Here is a 16090-nt window from a genome sequence, read left to right as displayed (position 1 = left end):
TCACTCACTTTCAAAAAGTACAAAAACAAAGCATGCCTACTTACTTGCATTTTGGGAACAGTTTTGATCACTTGCACTTATATGCACCCCTTTGTCCCCACGGCCTCATGCATAGCCGAGCACTCTTTTCCCACGTTCGACGCGGTCGTCGAACTCTCTTCAAACGGGGGTGTATATAAGGGGTATGAGCCTCCCGAAGACCGGCCAGGGAGGGGACCCCACCTAGACACTGTAGCCTCACTCCACGCACTCGCGCACCGTGGGGACTCCACGCAAGGTTCCCCGGGGCACGCTATGACCCGTCGGCGGTGCGGCGGAGCCTGAGGCTACGTGGGGCTAGGGACCCGAGACGCGAGACCCGCGAAACGCAAAGGCCGTCGACCCATGGAACGCAACACGCCCGAGCCGGCCCCGAGAAGGCAACTTGACCCGAGCCGGTCCCGTCCGAGCCGGGCCCTCCTGAGCCGGTGCCGTCCGTGCCAGGACCCCTTGAAGCAACACCTTGGTCCCTTGGCTGCGTGCGGGTATGAATCCCGCCGGGCCTTCCCGACGCGCCCAGAAACTGGGGCGTCACATCAGCCATGGCGCTTGTCTCTTTCAAACCTCTTTGTGTGTAATCAGCTTTGCATGCTGCAGTCGGCCCCATTTGTACACAACGGCGGCGCATGAATCCATGCAGTTCTTGTATGAGTCTAGCAATCACTCCAGGGCCAAGGGGATCCGTGACGCATAGAAGGCACGGATGGCGATGCGACTCAGTGGATAACTTTGTCCTCCTGTCTACACATGCCGGGGTCTATGATGGCTTCGCCTTCACCCAAGAATGAGCACCAGTTCGGGATAACTGCTGCTCTCTCTCTGTCCGAGCCTTCAGACATCGACCTTACAAGGAACCAGGATCTAGAGAAGGTATTTCACTTTAGGCTAGAATGCGTGGCGTAAGCTTGCAAGCTGGCTGAATCTGCATGCTTTGGTTGCAGTTTCTAGCGCAGGCTGGCCTTCGTGAAAGCCAGGAAGAGGCAATCTTGAGAGAGAGAGCTCTCGGCCAGCTGGACAAGGTGAGATGAGCTATGCTTGTAATTTTCATTAAAGGTTTCAGGTCGAACCAGCAACTAGAAGAACGAATACGTTTTGGAAATTTTCCACAGATTATGAAATTGTGGGTCAGAAAAGTTTGTGCCAACAAAGGCTACAAAGGCCAGCTGCTAGAATTAGCGAATGCCAAAATATTTACCTTTGGATCCTATCGCCTTGGGGTAAGGCATCTTTTGATACTGCATCTTTTCTTCTTTCGGATGTTTCAAACGGGGAAATATTCAGGCTGTCTAGTTCTTGCCACATCGATTTTGACAGATTATTGGAAAACCTTTCTAGCCTTGAAATACATGTTAATCTGTTTTCACAACTTTAGATGGTCATGCTCTGCTTGATGGGATTGGCCAATTCATTACAGAGTGATCTCCTCTGTAATGTTTTGTTTGAACGAAGTGGAATGGGGGCTGATCGAGGTAATAAATTTGGAAAGGGATAAAGATGCTTTTAGCTTGAAGGATATTATGGAAAAATCCCTTTGCTGCTAATTGCGAGACATAAGATGGTGACAGTTTCTGTTTCGTTGCTTGCTTCGGTGTAAGCAGTCGTGTGTGGCCATTCGTTGTCCATCAAGTGGAAGTTGAAGGAACCTAAGTATTAAATCACAGAAGAGATTATGATGCTGGAAAGCTTGTCATTTGGGGAGTCAGTTTTGGTCTACTTATCTCCTTTGGTTACGGAAAGGATGAATACATGAGAGCCCGGCTGGAGGAGAAAGGTAGGAAGGAGGGAAAGAAATGCAAGAGAGAGAAGCAAGACGATGGATACAAGCCCTGTAGGCACTCTCTATAACAAGAGGGATTCAAGCTTTACAGATGGTGCTGCTCACAAGGGGACATTCCCTGGGCCGTCAGACCTTCCTAAAGGGGACCGACAACCAGAGGAGTCAAATACCCAATAATGCCCAATAATGGGGAGCCCTTTAAGAATGGGAAAAAAACTAAATTGATCAGACAGACAATGGGCTTTGCCCAAGGACGCAGACCAATGCAATAGAGACTAGCCTCACAAGACCAGTCATAGCTGCAAAAGAGGCCCCCTTTCGTTAGATCTACACAAAATACGAAGGGGCGATCCTTCAACTCCAGTACTAAGAATCTGGGTTAGCCTCACTACTAGAGCTCCATCGCAGGTAGACCATGCAATGGCAGGGAATGTGGTCAACGCTTAGTTTGAAGATAGATAGGTTAGAGATTGGCTATGGGAAGGGGTCGCGCACATGTAATTTTGGCAATGGTTAGGAGAGGGTGGCAGGCACCTAAAACCTTTACCTTACGCTGTCGTTTTCCTAAGGCCATTGTGTCTTTGCTTTGGAAGTTTGGAGGAAGTTGCTTTGCTTTTTTCTTTTCGATGATATTGGGCCATTTTTTGAAGTCTTGTGATTTTATCTTTTTACGCATGCTTTTGAGAACGAGCATAAAGCCTGCATGACAAATTCTTATAAAACTTCAAATGGAGTATAGTGCATAGAGGGCACTTGAGTGGATAAATTCCCAAGTGTGCTAAACATAAGGCAATGGTATAGGGCTGTGTAGTAAAGGAGCCAGGGGTGTCTGGTTGTGGCAGTTTAAGTCACCAACTCTTTTGGGTAGGAGTGGTTTAGCTCTTTTGATATCTTCACCACCACCAACTGTAGTGGAAGCGGTTTCAATAGTCATTTATAACATGAGTTGTCATTATGCTATAGTTACCCACTAGTGACCAAGGGCCTTATATGATGGTGGTGACTAATAACTGGGCACGTTTGACATGCTAAGCTTTTTCTTGACAGGTTCATTCTCCTGGGGCAGATATTGATACTCTTTGCATAGGGCCTTGTTATGCCACTAGAGAGGTAAGGTGATCATTGGCCGCTTTTATTTTTGCAGGTTTTTTGTATTGTTTATGTTTAAGATGCATGTGTGATGGCATTCTCATTGCAATCACCACATGGCTGGTTTTGGCAAGTGTAATTTAGCAATGGGTCATTATGCAGGAGGACTTCTTTATTGTGCTTCATAGCATGCTCTGGGCCATGCAGGAAGTTACAGAACTGCACGCAGTCCCAGACGCTCATGTACCTGTCCTTAAATTTAAGTTTGATGGCATCTCTATAGATCTGCTGTATGCAAGGCTAGCCACGTGGGTTATTCCAGAGGTAAAAGAGCAGTAGAAATGTGCAACAGCTGGATTCCTGAGGCAACACATGTTTTATCGCTATTCTTTTGGATACTTTACGCTTGGTACACCAGTTTTAGGCAGATGAGTTCGAACTCAATAATGATGCAGATATTTGGCTAATTACTGTCCTTCTGTAGAATCTCGACATTTCACAGGACTCCATTCTATGTAGCATGGATGAGCAGAGCGTGCGAAGTCTAAATGGCTGCAGGGTTGCTGATCAGATATTGCAGCTTGTACCAGATGTTGAGGTTTGCAGGCATACATGTGTTTAATGTGGAAGATTACAGGTCTTGGCTTAAACTTTTTCTACTTCTGATGCAGACTTTGCGAACAACCTTAAGATGTATAAGGCTGTGGGCTAGAAGACGAGGCGTGTACTCCAATGTCTGTTTTGATACTTTGAGAAGTCAACTAGCTGAAAAGTTTGCATCAAATTTTCAAACTGCCTTTATGCTTGAATGCAGGTGACAGGTTTTCTTGGTGGAATCAGCTGGGCTTTGCTGGTGGCTCGAATATGCCAGTTGTATCCAAAGGCTGTTCCAAGCATGCTTGTTTCTCGATTCTTTCGAGTTTACACACAATGGAAATGGCCAAATCCTGTGATGTTGTGCAAAATTGATACAGGGACTTTACACCTTGCTGTCTGGGATGCCCGAAAGAATCCAAAGGATCGAACGCATGTTATGCCAATTATCACTCCGTCATACCCCTGCATGAACTCCAGCTACAATGTCTCCTTAAGTACTCGCAAAGTCTTGATGGAACAGTTTGAATTTGGCAATGGAGTGTGTCAGGCGAGACATCTGAGGGGCACTTTTCCTCACGTTGTGTCTTCTCCAGATTATAGTCGTGTTTTTTCTCTCCTCTGTTGTTCAAATCTTTTTGTTGTACTTCAGGCTGTAGAATTGAGGCATGCAGACTGGAGCCTTTTGTTTCAGGACTACCCATTTTTTTCAGCTTATAAGAACTATCTGCAAATTGACGTCATGGCATTTTGTGAAGATGATCTTCGAACCTGGAAGGGTTGGGTGGAGTCACGACTAAGGCGGCTCACTTTGCAGGTGAGTATTGGAGAACAATAGGGGTAAAAGGTAGAAATATAGGGTATTTGCTGACATACTTGCTTGCCACTATTTTGCAAGTGCAGCTGATATCTATATTGGAACCTGTCGCAGATTGAACGGAATACGTCTGGGATTGTTCAGTGCCATCTCCATCCCTTTTCCTACGTAGACTTTTCAAAATCTGTACATCACACCGCTTTTTTTATGGGACTTAGTTGTAGTCAAGAGAGAAAGGAATTTGATCTTCATGAACCAGTTGAGGAGTTTAAAATTTTTGTCAGTTCAGCCTTCCGTCAGAAGCCTGGTATGGAGATTTGTGTTTCACATGTACGTCGAAAACAAATCCCTATCTTTGTCTTCCAAGAAGGTGACCAGTCTTCAAGACCGCAAAGATGTGCTATCAAAGCTTCCAATTCCAGCAAGTTCGAGGGATGCAAAAAAGAAGAAGAAGGGAGTTTGTTGTCTGGACAGATGTTTAATGTTTCACAACAGTCTGTGTATACACTGCATAAAAGGCACAAAGTTGGTACTTCTTCAAGAGACGGTGTATCCTCCAGCCATGCAGTTTCACAAGAAATTATAGACAATTTTGAAGCTGGTGAAATCAGGAAGAGTTCAGAACGTGAAGTACAAGGTTGCTTGCTGGCAAGTAACCACCAATTAAAAGATGAGACTACAGGATCCAAAATGCAAGACAGAGAGTCAAGAATGGTTTTAACAGCTTCAAGGAAGCATAACATGAATGTGTCAAGTGGGAATTGGTTGGAAAGAGAATCTAGATCGAAGGCACTGGGCTTTGTTCGGCCTGTCATTAGCCAAGCTATAATTGGGACACCACTAGGCCAAGCTACGAATGGGCAGTCATCTTGTGGAGTGGAGTGGAGTTTCAGTGATTGCTGTGAAAGGTCATTACTTGGAAAGCGGCAGCCACTCTCATGATGTGCAGATGTGCACAGACCCTGGTTTGTTGTCTTGTTTCACTGTCAAGTTCTAATGTCTTTGTGGGTTTCGAGTTGCCATCTTGTTTTCCTGTGCTTTTTTGTTGATCAGGAGATGCCATATTTTTGTAGGCCGCAATGAATTCAGAGGCTACTTTTTGGGGGGCAAAACTAGTGGTCGAGATTGGAAGCACTTGACCAGATGAGAAAAGCCAATGTGCGCCGGTTGCCATGCAGCTGCATGATTCTGCTTTGCAGGCTGAGTTGCCTGCTATATTTTGGATTTTGTGGCGTGGAGGGGAAGTGGGTGTCTCTGAAGTCTGTAAGTACCTACCCTTTTGTCATTATATTCTTGCAACTGGTGGCAATTGTGTTTGGCAGGACATGTGCAGACGCTTCGAGTGGATCATTTTTTGTGTTCAGGATTAAAGAAGCCGGGCGTTGTGTGGTTTTAGTTTCACAGAGCAGGAAGGATTCAGTGCAGTTTTTGAGAAAAGTGACCAGTTTTAGACGTTTGCATGTGTGAGGGTTTGAAGTGACGATGGGAAGAACTATGTCTTGCGAAAGGTGTACTGGAGGTTGTAATGGAAACTTTTGTAAAATTTTTTAATAAAAAAAAGGTTTGTTGGCCACTTGTATTCTTTTGTTGTATTATTCTTGACTCTCTCAGCTACATGCCACCTCTAAATTTGTGATATATCTGTGCGAAAGGTCAGAGATGACGGTGATTCTTCCTGCGCACTGCCAGTGGTATCTAGTTCTAAGCCCTTTATTTGGCACTGAGGAGGTCAGCGGGGATGAGGGAATACCTAGTCCATACTATGAAATCGATAGCCATATTGGCTGCTGGATGACTACCATGAGACTATAACCTTCATAGGTGAATCGTGTTTGATGCAGTTATGTGGGTTTTAAACAATTGGTATGTACAAGCAGGAAAAAGCTTGTTTTCGACGAGTCAATGGGGTTTCCAATAGGGTTTTCTTGTTCTCCTGGAATGTGCAATTTGTACTCGTCGTATTTCAATTACAAATGGTTTGTTAAAGCTATGGCTAATGAGCAGAACTGTAAAATGCTAGAGCGGTTCCAACGTACATATCGATACATGGATGACTGTTTGTACATTTCAAGTACAAATGGTTTGTTAAAGCTATGGCTAATGAGCAGAACTGTAAAATGCTAGAGCGGTTCCAAACGTACATATCGATACATATAGGTGAATCGTGTTTGATGCAGTTATGTGGGTTTTAAACAATTGTTATGTACAAGCAGGAAAAAGCTTGTTTTCGATGAGCCAAAGGATGGGGTTTTCTTGTTCTCCTAGAATGTGCAATTTGTACTTGGCGTATTTCAAGTACAAATTGTTAAATTAATGGCTAATGAGCAGAATGGAAAATGCTAGAGCGGTTCCGACGTACATGTCGATACATGACTGTTTACTATGAATTTTGAGAGTTTTCTATGTGAAATCGTATAATAACATAACAACTAGTACAAATTCTAGACCCCTGCCAAGTAGTCCTATTTCTACTTTCAATTCATATTAACTGATTCCAAAAACTATGTTTCATTAAGAACATCGCCTAAATGTGTTCTTATTTTTCACAAATAAACACAAATAACTTTTTGGCCCAGATTAAGCCTAAGAAAATTAGGTCGTAAGTATCACTTATTCAAAACACTCATCCTCATTTACTGGCTATGCATTACAGAAAACGTCAGGCCATTATGATGTCTGTGATGAACTCATGCCATCCCCCACTAGATTCTTTACCAAGAACAAGCCATAATTATGTCAATCAATGATTATATACACCATTTGTGAGTACTATTATAGGATTAGGCACATGGATACTTTCCAAATTCAATATACCCGCAGTAAATCACCCAATATGCATCAACCCCTAAACACCATTAATTGTTGACTGGTACATGCAATACCGATCAAAGGTCATAAATAATATGATGCGAGTTATGTATTCTCTGCAATCTCCCACTAGGCCATATTATCAAGAGCCCAATAAGATAGTGTCCATCTATATACACAACCCTCCCTTATGTATACAATACGGACAAGACATGAAATCTCCCAATATCCAACATTACCAAGCCATGCAATCTCCCAATATGCAACATTATCAAGCCATGATTGTGTCAATAAACATACACACTCTTCCCAGTGTATACCATAAGAATATGTTAACTTAATGCAAATCAAAATCTCTATTTTGGCCACATGCAGCAATGTGTAATGTGTCTGTTGGTGTGTGTTGTGGTGTGTGTGTGTCTGTCACTTACCTCTCCACAACATCTACCCTATGCACCCCACATCTTCCAAATGTATATCCTTTGTGAGGACTATTAAACTTCAAAAGGGCTTTGAAGCCCTTGGTTTCAATCAGGACATTTCAATAAGGTATTACACCTCATATCTAAGTCTGTTATTACTGGACAGTGTCAAAATAGACATATTGTGCAGTCTGGAATCTGCGAGCAAGCATTCGAGTTCCATTTGTGCGCATTTGTTATGTATTCTAAGAAATGCAAGCCAACTGGTCCAGATTATTGAATGTATCGAAAAAAATACTGCTCTTTTTGGCCCAGATTAAGCCTAAGAAAATTAGGTCGTAAGTATCACTTATTCAAAACACTCATCCTCATTTACTGGCTATGCATTACAGAAAACGTCAGGCCATTATGATGTCTGTGATGAACTCATGCCATCCCCCACTAGATTCTTTACCAAGAACAAGCCATAATTATGTCAATCAATGATTATATACACCATTTGTGAGTACTATTATAGGATTAGGCACATGGATACTTTCCAAATTCAATATACCCGCAGTAAATCACCCAATATGCATCAACCCCTAAACACCATTAATTGTTGACTGGTACATGCAATACCGATCAAAGGTCATAAATAATATGATGCGAGTTATGTATTCTCTGCAATCTCCCACTAGGCCATATTATCAAGAGCCCAATAAGATAGTGTCCATCTATATACACAACCCTCCCTTATGTATACAATACGGACAAGACATGAAATCTCCCAATATCCAACATTACCAAGCCATGCAATCTCCCAATATGCAACATTATCAAGCCATGATTGTGTCAATAAACATACACACTCTTCCCAGTGTATACCATAAGAATATGTTAACTTAATGCAAATCAACAATCTCTATTTTGGCCACATGCAGCAATGTGTGTAATGTGTCTGTTGGTTGGTGTGTGTGTGTGTGGTCTGTCACGCGACTCTGTTTTGCACAACATCTACCCTATGCAGGCCTTTCACAGCATGCCGGTGGTTAAAGTTTGATTTCGCTTGCACGCGGTCCTTCTATCGTTTTGTGTGAGAGAGAGAGGTGTGAGTGTTTCTACACAACCAGCCGGTGTGTGTCTGTTTGTGTCGATAGCTGTCAAATATCAAAAATTTCAAAAAAGAGTGTGTGTGTGTGTGTGTGAGCTTCACATGGATTCGACTGATCAATGTTTATACAAGCGTCGGAAAGCCATGGAATCTTCGGATATGGATGCTTTAAGTTTTATTAAAAAATGTTTGCATGAGGACTTCGAGGATGCACGTCAAGCCTTGGAAGGATCCGCTCCCGTCATGGAAGTACGCATCCTTATACAAGAGCTTATGGATCCTGTTGCTCAATACGCACTTAACGCGGTGATTCTTTTTTTCCCAAATAGAATGCCTACGGCTCAGGATGTAGGCCAATGGGTTGATTTCCTACTCAAACGACAAGTAGCCGAGGGGTTTACTTTGGCGCGCGAGGGTTCTATGAAGTCTTGCTGGCCGTCATGGATGCTCGGGATGCTCTGCTTGAAATGTCTCCTCTTTTTTTCAATATGCAGATAACTCATGTGCTGCGCGGGCTCTTACCAAGGACTATCAGAGTCTCATTTGTCACAAGTGTCCCGTCTGGGTTGAGGTGATCGACTTTTCTCGCACTTGGCGTCACTTTCTTCCTTTGTTGGCTGCTCAGTTGGGCAAAGTCATTTGCCCTCCTAAGCTAAGCTAACCAACACTAACCGTTTTTTGTATTCTATGGGACACAGATATCCCCACACCAGCAGGTATTTCGATTGACTCTAGGGATGTAGTGGTTGGAAAGCGTCCATTTAAGCTTAAATGGGGCAAGTTTGCAAATTCTTGCTTCCGCTGTGGCAAATTTGGTCATATGCAGTTCGAATGTCCGAAGCCAAATCTGCAACCACCTCCTTCAGCCGTCCCTACTCCTCAACCTCGCTCGTCTATGAAATCTTCTACTGAGGTTCAAACCAAAGGAGCTTCAACCTCCTCCCCGACAGCTGGGGCGAATAAAAGCAAAGGGGACAATTACAATTGTCTGCACTTTCTGCTTCTCCAAATATCAAAGACAAAGGAAAAGAACACGTTTCGACCTCTCAAACCTAATTAGTGCTGAAGAAACCTGCTAAAGCTGCTACAGCTCGTATTCCGGCATCTTCTCGTAATTATGTGCCTCCTTTGAAGAATGTTACTCAGAAAAAACTCCCTTGTAATGACAACACTTCTTTAACTGAAGCTTGGGACAAGGTGGTTCGCTCTTACAAGGAAGTTGTTACAGGAGAAGCCTCTTCATCGCAAGGTGCTTTTATTTTCAATCATCCGGGTCCAAGTCTTGACACACCTCCTCAGGCACCTACAGCTGGGGAGGATGTGTCGATGGGCACTGGTACTTGAGTTTTTTCTCCTTTTTTCCGTTTCCTCGCCCACTGTATATACCATATAGAATGCATAGTTCTTTGAATTGCATCTCCTATAATGTGGGTGGGTTATGCAATCACGACAAGTGACGGCTTACCTGGCACTATGTACATACATGTAAAGCAGACATTGTGGTTCTTCAAGAGCATAACCAACATCAATTTGCAGGATAGACTTCTTACTTTGTGGGCTACTGAATAGCTTATGCAGGATCAGCTGGCTTTTCTGGAGTGCTTATACTTGTTCGACATGAACTCTTCCCGACTTTGGTTTTAACCTATTCCTCCTTTGGATGTGGACTCTTGCTTCTCTGATTGGAATCTGGCTTCTAGTATGATTGGAATCTGGCTACTACTAGATTGGACTGCATCTCCACTGGCAGTGTCTATGCCATCCTTCAGTCTGATGTATGGATTGTGCATCAAGGTAATCAATTGTGCTCGCTTTCTGAGTCATCCTTGTGGTGACAACACACATTGTCTGGCATTTGGCAGAGTAATCTGCCTTTAAAGGAACGTGTTTTCTTGTGGCGTTGCTTGGTGGGAACTCTACCTATTGGCAGTGTGTTGTATGCTCAGCATATTGCGCCTTCTCGCTACCCCAGATGCCTTGAAGCTGAGAAGACTATACCACACTTGCTGTGGCGTTGTTTGTCACTCTAGAGCCTTCATTCGGCAAGTGTCGACTGTGTTTTTCTTACGGCTCTTTTCACAGACGCTTTTGGCTTTTTGGGGTGCTCCAGTCACCGCAATCTCGGTTTGCGTGTTCTTTACCTGGGTTAGATTTTGGACTACGTGGGCCATCTGGCACCATAGGAACTCCTTAATGTTCCAAGGCACTTCTGTTGACCGCTTTCCCTATGTCAAATTATCTCTTGGTCAAGCGTTGCGTTTTGCCGATGACGATGGAGACATCGCTCTTGATATCTACAAGATTTACTTTGAGCTTTCGGAGCCTCATCGTGCTCCGTGCTTTGTATCCCTTTCTTTTCGTGTGTTTTCCTCGCTTTGAGGTCTCCATATTTACCCAAAAAAAAAACTAGAGTGCTTCGTCAGCCGCATTTGTATTTGAATTGAAGTGAGTCTAAGGATAAGAGAAAACAAGAACCTAGAAGAGAAAAGCTTGAAGAGAGAGAGAGAGAGAGAGATTGACATAATTTTGTGTTTACGTCATGATCTTCATGTCCCAATTTTGATATGTTTAAATATGTCTTTAGCTTTTAGATTATATTAATTCTTTGATTCAATCTCTATCTACTATGTGCATTCTTGTCATTTGTGTAAGTATGGTTGTGCCATTTGAAGATTCAACAAGAGCATATATCTCTAGAGAAGAAAATGGGGAGAGAGAGAGAGAGAGAGAGAGAGAGAGAGAGAGAGAGAGAGAGAGAGAGCGAGCTAGATACCTTTCATCAAAACAACTTTTCTTGTTTCTTAATTGGCACCGTCTCTAGTGTATTACGATCGTGATGTCCCAATTTTGAGCTAGTACCTCGCAAAACAACCATAAGAAGGGTTAGAATTTATACAAAGTGAGGATATGGATCATTTGAAATATATTGACTTTTAAGTGGTGTTCCTTTTTTATGTTCGAAAAAAAAAAACATGCAAGTCTCCTTGCATGGGGGAGTTTGCACAGTTATCCCCAATTTTTATATTACGAGGGAACATGCCATTGGCAGCGTGCAATTTTTAGTGCATTCATTTCACTATGTCGTTAGTAATGAATATAGAATTCATAATATTTTACGTACCATTTTGTTTCAACATGCATTTATCTATTGTCATAATGAACACTATGATGCAGGCTTAAGCTTTGTGAGGTAGTCACTTTCCAATAAATGGGTCGATATCTAGGCCCTTTCAATAACTTGGTCATGTACCCATTTGCCCTGCTCTTCAATTGCAATGCTAGAGCATGCTTTGAGAAGTGCAGTGAAGTTGACTTCGTTCGGTTGAAGACCCCCCCACTCCATTTCTTTGCACAATAAAGTGCTTTCTCTACTTGATCATGATATGTAAGTCCATGTTACAACACTTTGTGTGGCAATCTTTCAAACAACACTTGGGCAATATCAAGCTTCTGGGCCTTCAGATACATGTCGACAACGTACCGCCAACAATATTTGACTCACCATTCGTGAGAGTATGAGCATGCACCTGCATGTCAGTCTCTAAAGGGATTCCAACAGCAGAGCATGCACTAAGAACTGTTACATATAAAGACCATCGGCCAATACTCCTGAGTTGAGCATCTCATGATAAAGAGCATAGCTTGGTCCTTTTCACCGAGTCTGGCATGGGCTGAAATAATGGCATCCTAGGTAGAAGCAACAGGTTAAAATTCCAAAAAATTAATTAGCTTGGGCAAGATTCCCAAAGGATGCATGCATGCAAATCAAAAAATTTGCCAATATGATATTTGTTGCCAGACCATTTTGTAATATGAACTTCTGAAGTGCTTCTCTAGCTGAGTGGTCACGTTCATCTATATAGCTCGGAAACTGACTCTAAAGCTCATTCAGGAGCCTTGGTTGATCCAAGCTATTACCAGGGCCAAGAAGGAGTGGAAATGACACTCAGCCACTTCCATCTGTTGGCAAGGAAGTGCAAGGGAAGCATGCATCATTTTAGTCGCAACAATACATGTCGATCTAGAGCCGATAAATCAACAAATCACAAATGCATGTGAGAAAATTGACCTTTTTGTGTGATTTTCCGCCCAATTCCAAGGTGGGTGGGGCTCTTGCAAATATATTGATGTTCCTGGGCAATCAAAACTAACCTGATTTACATTAGAAGAAAGAGACTTCCAAGGTTCCTTTTGGGTGTGGCTTTGTATGAGCTCAGGGTTGACTATAATTACCATGGGACACAAATCTTGCAGGTTCTCCATTGAAGATCAATTGAGCAGGTGTATACAACTGATAGAGGTACGAGGTTGCCGAAACTTCCTCTAATGGAGGAACAACCAAAGTTGGGTGTGTTACTTCTAGATTCATGATGAAGAAATGTAACCCAAGTTGGGAGACTGACATAGGGTGGAGGTAGCCATAGGCTAAAAACAGAACCAGAGGACGATGATGTGGCATCATCAAAAAGCACAAAAGCTATATTGAACGACATAATCAATCCTCCTGTTTGAAAAACTCAGCATCTTGCATAGAGCAACATGCCTTCAAGCATGCGTAGATGATTAGTTCTAGAGAGAGGCCCTTGTTTTCTGGCCCTGCCCTATGGGGAAAATCTTGCAGTCAGTGCATTCCAAGGGTCCACACTCTGGACAGGAAGCTCCTTGAGAACTTGTGTAGAGCCACATGCCTTCAAGATGAGAGTATAGGTGATTGAATTTGGAGAGATACACTTGCTTTGCATCTGCTGAAACATCCCAGAGCTTTCAAGCCCTGCTCTTGTTGCATACATCCTGCAATTAATGTATTCTAAGAGGTGACATTCTGGACAGAAACCTCCTCAAGCCCTTTTTGTGCTTTCTCAAGCGCACCACATTTGGCATACATATAGTCTCCGACTAACAATATAATTGTTAATTTTTGTGCCCATATCAATATCTTGTGTAGAGCCACATGCCTTCAAGATGCTGGCCTAGGTGATTACATTTGGAGAGAGGCCCTCGCTTCGCATTTGTTGAAAACATACTAGAGCTTTTTCTTGTGGAGTGAAGATCTTGCAAAAGGTGAGAGGTCTTGAAGGTGCAAGCAAAGGAGATTGCATTTAGAGAGAGGCCCTCACTACGAAGAATGACATCTTTCTAAAGAGCCCTTGACTAGCGCTCTCATCATGAATTCTCTCACCATGTCAACATCTTAGGAAGGGAGCTCTTTGCTTTGAATCTAGTCCTTGCCACAGCCATGTTGGGCATATCCTGCAATCAACGTGCTCGAAGAGACATTGTAGAAAGGATGCCCATCAGGTGCGAAGGAAAGGCCTTTCTTCACAGCTTGCTCAACAACCTGCTTATTAAACCAGAGTTACCGGGGAATGCCCCCTAGCCCCTGTTCCGGCGTTCCGGGGGGCAGTTCCCTTCCCGAACGTTCCGAGACGTCCCGGAACGTTTGACGTTCCGGGTGGGTTCCGGGTGGCCAGTGCAAACCAGAACGGCCGTTCCGGAACGCCCCCGGAACGTTCCGGAATGCCCCTGGAACGGCCAACGGCTACAAACAAATTTGGCAAAAATTGAAAAAATTGAAGTAAATGTTTGGGCTTTGTTTTGAAGTGTGCAAGGCCTCAAGGACTCATAAAATGCACCCCCCTCCCCCTTTCTCTCCACAAGCTAATCCTCAATGCTCAAGCTCTCTCCCTCTCACACTCTCAAGATCTCTCCCTCTCAAGACTCACTCTCTCAAGGCTCAAGGCTTCACGCCTTCAAGCTCTCTTCCTCTCCCTCCCACTCTCTCAAATCTCTCCCTCCCTCTCACTCTCTCAAGTCTCTCCCTCTCTCTCTCTCTAGGAGGACATGGATAGAGCCGCCTCAGGAGTTGAGCACAAAGATGGCTTTCTATAGAGAGCATCTTCTCCACCTCACAGGAGATGGGTTTGTGATTCGACCCAGCTACATGGACACACATATGTCTCATGGTTTGCGTTGTGCCATTGGTCAGATACGCACATCCTCACATCAGCTCGAGATTGAGACCGGTAGATTCAGAGGGATACCAGCAGACAGCAGGATATGCCGATTATGCCAGAGAGAGCCAGAGACAGAGTTGCACTACATATGTCATTGCACAGTGTTCTATGAGATACGGGGCGTTTCCACTGCTTATTCAGAGAGGGTTTGGTCCTCTATCTAGGGTCATGAGTTATGAGGATCAGAGATGTCTTGGACTATATCTACTTGAGTTACACAGGTATAGAGACACTTTACTGGGGAGAGCTAGAGAGAGGCAGTCCCAGAGACACATTACAGATTTCTTTTCACTAGATATGGGACAGCCAGAGGAGCAGCCACCACTGCAGAGCTCGTCCCACACTCATTCGACCACTACTGGCACTCTCATCGACCGAGCATTGGAGCTACAGAGATACAGACGACCGCGACTGAGGAGAGGAGCTACACAGCATCGACGGAGACTACAACAGAAGATTCGAGCCATACTCTCTCGACATCCAGAGTGCAGATGAGGATGGATCCTCACCATTTCTTCCATCTTTGTTTCTCACACTGTTACATCCAGTTTACCGGGTACCTATTGTATCAGCTGCTACACCCACGTAGTTTTAGATTGTAGTAGTAGTAGTAGTATTTTGTTCCACTTCTAGTTCTTTTGTACCCAGACATGGTATTAGATTCACTATTTTGTAACTGATTGGTCTCATAGGTCATTTTGGCCTTTTGAAGACGTTAATATAACATTTCATTTCATTTCTCTCTCTCTCTCTCATATCATCATCTAGTCATAGCAAGGTTGAATGGTCTTCAAAACGAGTTTTTTGTGAGTATTAGAGTCAAAGCACTCTAATACTCCTTGTGTTTAAACACAAGGAGCTAAAAATGCACTATTTGGGTGTTTTTTATACCTCCCGTTCCGTGCCGTTCCCGTTCCGGACCCCTAGCCGTTCCCCCGTTCCGCACGGATCCCATCGCCGTTCCCGTTTCGCGTTCTGGGTAACTATGTATTAAACCCTACAATAATCAACCATGCTGCGTGACAACTCTCCCATCAACAATGCCAACACGACCCTCAACGAGAGGGATCGGTACCACAGCCGACTCTAGGCACCGAAGCTCAAAACAAATGAGAGAGAGAGAGGCTAATGCCCTGCTCTGCTGAATCTGCTCCCTGAACCTGGTTGATAGTGCATAGCTTGTGACCCCCTTACTGGGTCAGCTTGTAGGGTAAAACAACCATCACAGGGCATTGATGGAACCAGCCCATGAAGGGTCGTCCTATAACCTGACGCAGAGACCTGCAACACTGAGATCTACCTTTCGAGCTCGTTCAAAAACTATTTTTTGCGTTGGAATCCGCAGGTTTCTTCATATCCTTATCTCTATCCGTAAAGACTGCCACTGGCTTGCTGCTTTAACTCCTCGCATTCATCTCTTTCAGATTTGTCACTACT

At 43.8% G+C, this 16090-nt stretch overlaps 2 pseudogenes across 1 annotated transcript; one reads left to right on the top strand and one right to left on the bottom strand.

Annotated features, from left to right (window-relative positions):
- The first annotated feature begins 504 nt into the window (after positions 1-504).
- On the top strand, positions 505-5898 carry LOC147442584 (nuclear poly(A) polymerase 4-like; annotated as a pseudogene). The gene is made up of 11 exons (XR_015190200.1): positions 505-909; positions 981-1058; positions 1149-1256; positions 2864-2926; positions 3068-3229; positions 3390-3503; positions 3577-3639; positions 3720-4316; positions 4431-5281; positions 5390-5579; positions 5681-5898. The product of XR_015190200.1 is annotated as a nuclear poly(A) polymerase 4-like (transcript).
- Positions 5899-11780: 5882 nt separating this feature from the next.
- On the bottom strand, positions 11781-12902 carry LOC147442583 (uncharacterized; annotated as a pseudogene).
- Between the last annotated feature and the right edge of the window lie 3188 nt (positions 12903-16090).

Source organism: Adiantum capillus-veneris, chromosome 14 (assembly GCF_014529385.1).
Source record: "Adiantum capillus-veneris isolate H3 chromosome 14, ASM1452938v2, whole genome shotgun sequence".
NCBI lineage: Eukaryota > Viridiplantae > Streptophyta > Polypodiopsida > Polypodiales > Pteridaceae > Adiantum > Adiantum capillus-veneris.
The sequence above is the reverse complement of the archived record's forward strand: the minus strand, read 5'-3'. Positions and strand labels throughout refer to the sequence as shown.